At 43.0% G+C, this 10,089-nt stretch overlaps 1 protein-coding gene and 1 long non-coding RNA gene across 2 annotated transcripts in view; both read right to left on the reverse strand.

Annotated features, from left to right (window-relative positions):
• MYO10 (myosin X) overlaps nucleotides 1-10,089 on the reverse strand; it is a 207,480-nt gene that overhangs the window by 62,704 nt on the left and 134,687 nt on the right. The gene's annotated exons all lie outside the window — the stretch shown is intronic.
• On the reverse strand, nucleotides 5,411-9,889 carry LOC111737453. The gene is made up of 2 exons (XR_002779439.1): nucleotides 9,807-9,889; nucleotides 5,411-6,194 (listed from the first exon to the last, which is right to left on the reverse strand). It is a non-coding gene; the product is annotated as an uncharacterized LOC111737453 (long non-coding RNA).

Raw genomic sequence — 10,089 nt, forward strand, 5'->3', positions numbered from 1 at the left:
GGATTATGGAACTGGGGACCCGATATTTAAATACAAATTATGTGAGCGAGAAAACAGAGAGGCAGAAATAAGTGGTACTCTCTTCCCACAGGTGACTTACCCTCCACCTCTCTCTTATGCTGGTAATTAATTTTAGGTCAGATTAATTACTCTCAAGATTTTAAAAGCTGGTGGTAAAAATAAAACATTCTCACGTTAAGTTTTCCCTTACTACTAGAAACAGTCTCAATGAAAGCTGATTTAGCTAAGGAGCAGTCAGACACATTATTATTCATTTCTTTTCAATGCAACTCAATTTAATATGAAAGACCACCTTCACATTTAAAAGTTACTCCCTTAAAAGGCACTTTTAGCAATTGAATAGAAATTAACGGAACACATTCATATGTCCATAGAGGAAGAGATTAGCATTTCATTCTCTCTTTATTATGTTCCTTCTTTTCTTTGGGGACATCTACTTTGGGGAGTAAGAGAATCTCAACAAAATGTGCCTTATCAGGTTTCTCCAGACACATTGCAAAATTCCAGCATGTGTGAGCTTGTGTGAAACAAGCACATAATATTCAACAGATGACCATGCAGCTCCGGCAGCTTCTCCCATTCCCATACTTGTGTGGAAACCAGTTTATAATACAATTTTTAAAAAGACAATTATTCTTGGGCAGATTTCTTTAAAGAGTCATGTGGGCACAAGGCAAGAAAAAGTTGCATGACGGTAGTATATAAGCTTTTAAGGAGAAATTGTTTAAAATAACAAATTCAAGCAAAAGAAACCAACCAATTTCCCTCTACAACCTAGCACTCAAGTGATTTTAAGAGGTGAATTCCCACTCAAAAGCATTTTGCGTTATCAGTGCCTTATCTGATAAGTACATTTTAACAAAGCATTAGCAGTTCCAACTTGTACATGCAATCAAAACCAGCACTCACCCATTTGTTTAGAAACTAAACACTTCTCCCCGCTCAGAGAGACGGCAAAACCTGTTCCTCTAGGGTTTTAAAAATTCCTCTGCAAAATCTTACACTACCGTGATCATTGCAAGGTACACACAACTTTTAAGCAAATAAGTGCAAATAAGCGAAAAAGCCCTACCTCGGGTTCCCTGCCTCCCTCAGTTTCCGTCGACTGCCAACGGCTGCATCTTTAGCAGTCCGGACCAGGAGCATCTAAGCCGACAAGTACAAAAAAGGGCTTTCTTCTGCTGGCTGGTGTTCCCAGCCCTTTATGTGGTGTCTTGGGTTCTGCTTGCTTAATTCATTCCTGCTTCTCCTGAAAGGAAGTCCAGCCTGGCGAGGATGGGGGGGATGGCAACCTCTGACGATACTTTTGACTGGAGGAGGGGGGAGCAAACCAACTGCCTTCTGTGCACCCAAAAATGTGCAGACATTTGAAAGCCCGAAGACTCTTGGTTTTAAAAGATCACTTATTATTTAAAAAAAAAAAAAAAAAATGCCAGGGACAAAAATCAAGCCAACTGTGACCTCGGTTGAGACTAACCCGAGAGAACACTCCTCTCTTGAGCGGAGCTTCATTTATGGCTATTTATCCTGGTCTTTACATAGCAGGACTGAATAGTTGCCATGGCAACTCAGTAAACAGGATTCGAGTGACCACTGAGGGGTTTAGTGGCATTGTTCTCTTTAGGAAGAAGAATGGTGGCTTTAATGCTTCCTTTGCTAAAATTTCCTGAGAAGATAAAGCTGCATTTTTACAGGTCGTCAGTATGTGATGTTCCCAAAAGTCGAAGATGCTGCTTGGCTATGATGCTCCAGTCACAGGAGGACAGGCCGCACGAGTGGCTGCCAGAAAGACAGGGGGAATTATGGAAGGCTACCGAACACCGACTGGGCATTTTCCAGTAAGTGTGTAGACGGAATGGGACCATCTCGGAAGGCCGTCGGACTAACTGAATGTGGGGAGGAGACAAAAGAGCTGATAATCCAGTGGGTTCTAAAAAGTCCCTGCTGCCCGCTCTCCTGGTGCTTTCGCCCTCCCCAAGTTTTCATTAGCTTCTTCTACATCAAAGATTATCATTCACATTTCATCCTGCGCAATGAAACTTCATTCTCGATGCTTCGCTTTTGGCCAGGCAATCCGAAACCGTCCTCTTCATTTAAACAACATGACTTGAAAAAAAAAAAACGCTCATCGTATTTTGAATAGAGTATGAACGCTGGGTGTTTTGACACATCATGATGGTATACATTTCTCAAAATGCAAACAGCCGTTCCGTGCAGTGAACATTAACGTTAACTTCCTGTTTTAATACCGATTCATTAATGATAACGAACGCACCACACTAACGCAAGATGTTAACAGGGTAAATTGTATGTGTGTGTGTTGGAGGGGAGACTAATGCAGGAACTCTACTATGTGCTCAGATCTTCTGTAAACTTGAAAATGTTCCAAAAAATAAAGTCTATGAATTTTTGAAAATGGAAATAAGAATGTTCATCCCGTAACAAGGTCAAGGATTAAAAGAATTTTTTTTTTTAAGAAGCTAATTACAAAAGTCTGCCAAAGATAATTTAAAACTAAACCTAAATCTGGCAATAGTCAGAAAGATTTTCCTGTGATTCAGCTTAACTGAGGGTTAAACCTGTGAGGGTGAATGAAGTGAGCCGTAAAGCTACTGAGCGTGTTCTCCACATTCAAACAGATAACGCAAGTGTGAATGATTTCACACAGCTGAGGGTAGCTGTCACATGCCCACGTTACCTCTTTCATACCTACGACTGCCGCCCCCTAAGCAGTCACTGTAACTATACGCACTTGAGAAGGAAGGAAAACAATCCCAAGGCCATCCAGCTGCTTAGTGACAAGAGGCTGGACAGGAACCCAGGCCCACACCTTTGATCCCACTGTTTCTATCTCATCCCACTGCGAATGGGCCCCTGCACCTGTGCGGCTCTGCACCTGTGCGGCTCTGCACCTGTGTGGCTCTGCACCTGTGCGGCCTTCCCACGCCGACGGGGCTGCAGCTCACTGCAACGTGCCAGGCCCGGGGCACCTCCTGTATGCCTCAGCCAGCATGGAGCAGAGCCATCTATGTCTTTGACCTAGTCTCAGGTTCTGCAGATAACCCCAGTGGAGCACAGAGGGAGAGGGGCTGAGGGGCGGGACAGGAAACCGAGTGAAGGAACAAAAAACATAAGTATGGTCAGTAATAAGCCAAGCTCTTCAAAACCAGGTGCTTCCAAGAGCCTTGAAATATTGTACTATCATGTGCTGATGCCTGAACGAAGATTCTGAGATCAAGTCATGCTCAGGACACTGCTTATTAGAGCAGGGAAAGGTATGCTTATTAAGAGCTTAAAAATACTAAAAATACTTTACACACTCTTAGGAATGAATATGTATCTGACGTTCCACTTTAATCGTAAATGACTGGATGAAAACCAGTGAAGGGAAGATGTAGAAATGCAGGTTTCATCTTTAGTACAAGACCTTTCCATAAACAGTAAGTGCTTAAAAAAAAAAAAAATCACAAGGGTTGGGGGTGGATTTTTTAAAAATCACACTAGACTGCCTTTAGGTGTAAGGAAAGAGTAAATTCTCTTTCCCTGATGGTTATTTGGGAAGAAGATGCCTCTTCTGTGTCATATTTAAAGGGGATAAAAGACCATATTTCATTAATTAGTAATGCAAATGTGTTCCCACCTTGACGTGCCTCAAATTGGGACGTGTCACTGACCGCTGACATCCCAACAGCCATCCCGATGTCATTCCACACCTGAGTGCCTGTGAATTTCATCACCGCTTTACATTCCATCTTGTCAAATTCTAGGCACTATTGGAATTACACTGTATCCGGCTGTCTTGTAAATGCTGTCAAAATATTCTACTACAGATTCCTCCATGAAAATGGAGTTACTTTATCTGCAGAAAGGCCTGGAAACAGAGTGGCAAAGGGCGACTGTGTTACAATGAAGCGAATATTTGTGGTAGAGGAATGACCTCTGGGGGGTCCAAAACAAGCTACCTTAAAATGCGCCTCCATGGCATGCAGATTACTTTGAGCTAAAGGCAATTTTACTTCAGGCTCAAGAGAAACTTCTGCCCCTCCTTCAACCACCTACAAGAACTTGAATTAGGGGCCTTGCCCAGAAGCCATGATCAGAGATAACTTCTTTTGACCCATCCATAGCCAAGGCAAACTTCTGTTTACTAAGCATCTGCTCTTATCATCCTCCAGGGACCCTCTGAGGCCCCCAAGGTGCATTACCTCATCCCCAGCTCAGGATGTCCTATGCACCTCACTCCCAGTTTGTCTCTGAATCTCTCCTACATGTGGGGTTTGTGTGCGCAGGAGATGAGATGTGATGTTCTCTTGTTAATCTGGCCCCCGTTGATTTGATTATTAGAGCTGCTAAGAGAAGCAGAGTAGGGAAGGGGATGTTTTTCTCCTTCTCCACACCCCCCTTTCATACTTTTTGCAAAGCAACAACCAAGAGCTGAATGATAAGACAGCACCCTGCCCTAGTAGCAGAGGTTCTGCTTCCAGTGATAATGTAAATAATGGTGCATTTTACCAAGGGAGCTTTAAATTCAGTAAAATATGGTAATAGACGATGCTGGAACTGAATGATATACAATTTCTGAAAGTTCAATCAAAATGTTAAAATTCAATGTTTAACCTTTCAGTTTAAACCCTTGTTACCTGACAGATTCACATATCCAGGCATTCTTTGCCCAGTCATGGCAGGTAACAAAGGCCTGGGGACCCCATTTAGATATATGAGTGAGTATAAAGCACCAGCCCCAACTGTGAAAGTATGTGAATGAGCCTCTGGGACTGTGCTGTGCTTGGCTGTTCCAAAAAGGCTTTGAAGCCCAGGGGGGCCACTTCTGAGAAGTGAGCTTTTAGAGGTAGACAGGGAGAAGTAATGCGTTAACATAGAAAGACTGGTTTATATTAAGGAGCTCACCCTAATACTGACCCACTGGACTGTTCCTAGCTAACTTCCAACTACATCAAAGATAACCCAGAAACAAAAAAATATGCAAAAATAACTAGAACGGAACCTGTGGCAATAAGGGTTAAAGACAGCGCCTAAGAGTTGATCTTTGGCAAAGTTAAGCACTCATATACCATGGGTATCTCCCCAAGGTCCTTTTAAGAACAATGTGATTCAACATTTACTGAGCACACATGACAGTCTGGACCCCGAGCTAGGCGGCAAGGTGAGAAGGTACACAAGGCAGGCCCTGCGAAGTCGCACTGGTCAAGGTCTTCTACGTTTATGGAACACTTACTCAGAAAATAGGATTAAGGTAGAGAGACCAAAGCTTTAAAAGAAATGTAAAGGGTTACTGGAATAAAGTTTAGTAAGACTAATGAGAAATAAGATAAAATAAGAAAACAGTACAGGAAGGATAAATATGGACAAAACTTCAAGGTAGTTAATGTGCCACATTGTCATCAGAACTTTTTATAGAAATGTTTGGTCTTTAAGAGGGGGAAAGAACTAGAAAAAAATGGCAGGCGGCACCTGGGTCACACACACATAAACACTGAGGATTAAAGGCATGATTCATTAATTCAGTCATCAAACCGTGATGCCTCTGGAAACAAAAGGCTCGTGTTCCCATAATGTGGGCATGGCGTTCCCACTCTCTGTGGTCGCGGGCTGTCTAGGATGCCGTCTAAATGGGGGACATAGTCTTATACAAGCAGTGGAGCGTGAGAGAGAGGGGTACAGGTCATCAGGGGTAATTGAAGCGCAAAGCGCTGGCATCCTCTGAAGTTTCTCAACGACGACGACGTCCTCTGGGAGATGGCTGACACGTCTTCATGTCTCACCGAGGCTGAGCTTTAAGACAAGGGCCAATGTCATGTCTCCGGCTTTGTTCTCCTGATTAACGCTCCATTTTCCAGCGAATGTGACCGCAGGCGCCCTTACAGACCTCACGGCTTCCCTCTTCCAGGGCCTGGTCTCCAGCCTCCCCTCAGAGAGGGCCATCCCTCTCCACTCTCTTTCCCTCTTGCCTTCCATAGACTACTCCCAGTAGTCCGCCTCTGCGGGAAGCCAGCTCCCAGCCTAGGGAGAGTCAGGTGACACAAGTTCTGCCTTTCTGTGGAAGACTCGACAGAATCTTCGAAGATATTCTTATATCTGGTTAACACTTCAGAGACGATGCTGCTGGAATCGAGGTCCTTCCATTTGTAATGTGAGTGCTCCTTCCACCAAACCTACAGAACGAACGAGGAGGAGGGCCCGAGGAGGAGGGCCAGCCAGTCAAGCCCCCCGTGACAGCCCTGACTGCCACCCTGACTGCTTCTGCAGGAAGCTGGCCTGCCTCACGTACGCTGGGGACAGACAACCCCTTCTCACCCCAGGCGAGGTTTTCCTGATAGGTATCAGTCAGTTCCCTCCTTTAATTCTGTCGTACATCTCCTCAGGGTTTTTCTGAGGAATGCTAATGACAGACTTTTCTGACTAGAACTTATTTGCTAAACTACCAGGCAAGGAGGGAAGGGAAGGATCAACAGGCTCTGCAACACCCTTGGGGAGAAATTCTGAGGTGGCAAAGCAGGTTTCCTTTGATACAGACATCTCCTGGGCTTGGTCTGGACACTCCTGGCCAGAAACTACTACTGCCTAAGCAAATACAAGAGAAAAAAGCTAACGGGAATATCATCAACTAAATATCGTCTCGTGGAGAAGCCTGCCCTTTGAAACTCTGAAAATTCTAAGCCGAGAGGAGGATGACACCCTTCACTGTTATCTAAAGAGGCCTGGATCAAGAGGTATGCTTTTCAAAAATTCGCTTCAGAACTTAGGGCCAAGACTTTCCAAGGACGCGAATGAAGTGCCTTTTATAGAACACCCAAGATTGGCTACAAGTTGTTTATAAGAACGAAAAGTCCACATATTACTATAGTCGAATTGACATAATTGTTCCAGCATTTCAGTTATAGTTACCTTGCTTCTACCTGCTTTCCAAAGCAAACCACAAAAATCAAAAAGAACGACAAACCTGTAGAATCTGTCAGAAGCCATGATCCACGTTCCTGAACGCTGGACAAAATACCTACACACACATAGATTTGAACACGAGCTCTCGAGCTCCCCTGATAAACAACTGATTTGAGAAGTAAATGAGAGGTATGGGGAGGCAGCCTCATCCTTCCATACTGGCAACATACATTCTCTGAGGCGAAGGAGGGCAAGATTTTTCCTGTGAAATGTCTAGAAGCACCTATCTTTAGACAGAAGAATATTCATAACAAACCCCCAATGAGGGTTGTTTACATACGTGTCATATAACATAATCACCAGTAACACTCTGATGTCTTCAATGGAACCAAACAAAGGCTAAGCAAGTCATAAGTTAAGATCTCCATATTCTAATTAGCATCATTACCCTTAAAATCGCACCTACACCTTAGGCCTCAGACAAGTCAGTTCTTTGCCTTTACTGGGTGGGTGCCTTTAAAATGTTACCAAGACATTTGTTTCAAAGTCTTTACAGCCCCTCTCTTGTGTTGTGAATTACTGTCTGCCCCAGGTCCAGGAGAGGAAAAGGGTTGTGAGCCAACACAAATGGAAATATAAGGTTGGGCTGGATGCTTTTTAAAAGGCAAAAGCCAAGGCAATTAGGTACAATCAAATCCCAGCAAGGAAAAATAAACATCAAAAAGAGAGTAATTTCTTTAATATTCTGGCTGCTGAACAGTTTTCAATTCAAACCGGCCTATTTTGAAAAGCTATTGCAATTTAATGGAAAAAGGAACTTCATGCCATCACAGAAGGAAAATGAGAACACGTGGGACTGAGTTTTTCAAAGCAGAATTTCAGTCCTGATGGGGCCGGCACAGCAGGTCCCCGAATCTGAGATGGCAATGTCTGGAATGCTGCACGGTTTTGTCCTACGCCACTAAGAAAAAGCGTTCCCATTTCAACTATGGTTCGCTAGGAGCTACAACTCCCTCTTAATATCCGAGACCTTAAGTCGAGGGAGAAAACATGCCTTTTATAAGGATGAAACATGGTATTATCTCTGCTGTAAAAAGAGGAAAGAACCACCGACAAGATAAACAGCTCCTTTGAGTATGCACCAGAACACAAAGCCCAGCCACCCCGTCTTGTAAATACTGCCCACTGGGGTTACGAAGTGGAATTTAAGCCAGGTGACGTGGTACACGGTTACGTCTTAACGACTAACTTCCTATGCTATGTCAAAAAAGTTGCCCTTTTTTTTTTTTCTGTGATAACCTAAAACGTTTTAATATAAATCTGAAAAATGGAAAAATGAGTTACTTCTTAAACTACCAGAGCAGACGCACATTAAGTCATCACAGACTTTCTATATAAGACCGGTTGCGGCCACTTTATACCAAAATGCCACATTCTCACCATCACACCTCACAGTAAGGTAACGAACCGAACAGGCTGTTCTTCCTTGGAGAGAACATTCGGTTTTGCCTTCATAGAAGACACAGAATTCAATAGTGTGGTTCTTATAAGTCAACATCTTTAAACTATAAATCAGGAATCACTGTCATATTGTCAAAGGCAATTAGTAAACAATATAAAAAGTGAGAACTAGTCTCAGCCAAGTTATCAGAATGTGACACAAGTCTCAAGGGAAACAGTTCAGGTCAGATTCCTTATCTTGATCCTTATAAGGATGACATCTGGGTTTTCAACATGAGGGGCTCTAGACCTTACTGTCTTGTGGGGGTTTTCGTCTCTTCAGGGGGGTTACTAATGTTAGCTAGCTAGTTGGACACGAGCAACAGGGGAACAAAGGAATAGGGGCCCAGCCTAGAGACCGCCCAAAGAACACACCAGTGATAGTAGAATTCTGGGTACGCATATGTGCACTACGCAAAGAGTTTCATAGCAGCCAGGTGTCAATCAAAATGACCTCACTCGCCAACCACCTAGGAATGCCTTTGGAAGCACCCATCATGGCCCAGGCATAAAGCAGCCGTTCCCGCTTCTGGGAGGTTGACTGTCGTTGTTAAGCACTCTGCTACAGCTCTTTGCTAAAACCAGGTGCCTCCTTGGAAGCATGCTTTGTCTTTCTAAAACACTTTAAATCTCACTGACCTGTGATTCTTCACTGCAGTGGAGAAGAACCGAAGAAAACTGCTAATTGTACTTTTGTGCCATTGGGGTGACACCAAAGTTCAAATTGCCCCCAACAGTAACACTAAGCGCCAATGTTGGCCAAATCAAGAGAATTTCGATTTTTAACAAACTCTAAGGCAAGCTGCCCGTTTCAGTCTTGGACTCGGCTTTATTCAGATAGCTTTTACTTTTAAAGCTCACATTGTTTCTGATTAGGATATGGCATTAAAAATCTAAAATCATGTAGCTTAGAATGAAAGCTCATGATGACAACCTTTCAGGAGTTTTCAAATTAGGACCACCCAGTTAAAGTCCGTAAAATTCAGCATTACCACTCAGAATACAGACGCTTCGCCACGTTTGACAACAAAGCAGAAAGAAATAAAAGAAAATCAACCACAAAAAAAATACACCATTTCTTCTAAAATAGAAGCTTGCGCAAGAATGTCACACCAAATGCTTAAAAAAAAAAAAAAATGAGGCTTCACAATGTTTCATTTTCAACTAAATTGCTCTGAAACTTAGTGGCATCATTCAAAAGCAGACAAACAGGCCCAAGAGACAAAGGGAATTCGCCCATTTAGTAGTGTTAGGTTATAATAATACCATATGTTTCCAGCCACCTATAATGAAAGGACCTAGGAGAAAGCAAATCTGTGAGTGACAACCCCAGGAGGCAGGGTCCTTAAAGACAGGTCTCAGTGGAGAACTGTCCTACGTCTTACCTTCTGCATGTTTGGCTTGAGGCAGCGAACAAAGAAAGGATTAGAGGAGCTTAGTGTGGCCATTAGCGAATGCAGAGAGTCCTATCAGAAAAGAAAAAAGTTTAGGTTGATTTAGTCTCTCAGTTCGTGGTTCTTTACATTTCTCAGCACTGTAGGCATTTATCAGAAACAAAAAGAACATTAATCGTGGGAATATTTTTATTTCTAATTATGGGTCATTCTAATATAAAATCAAGATATTATAATTCATTGACACTGAAATTATTTCACAATACAGTATACA

Source organism: Pteropus vampyrus, unplaced genomic scaffold (assembly GCF_000151845.1).
Source record: "Pteropus vampyrus isolate Shadow unplaced genomic scaffold, Pvam_2.0 Scaffold27, whole genome shotgun sequence".
NCBI classification, from domain to species: domain Eukaryota; kingdom Metazoa; phylum Chordata; class Mammalia; order Chiroptera; family Pteropodidae; genus Pteropus; species Pteropus vampyrus.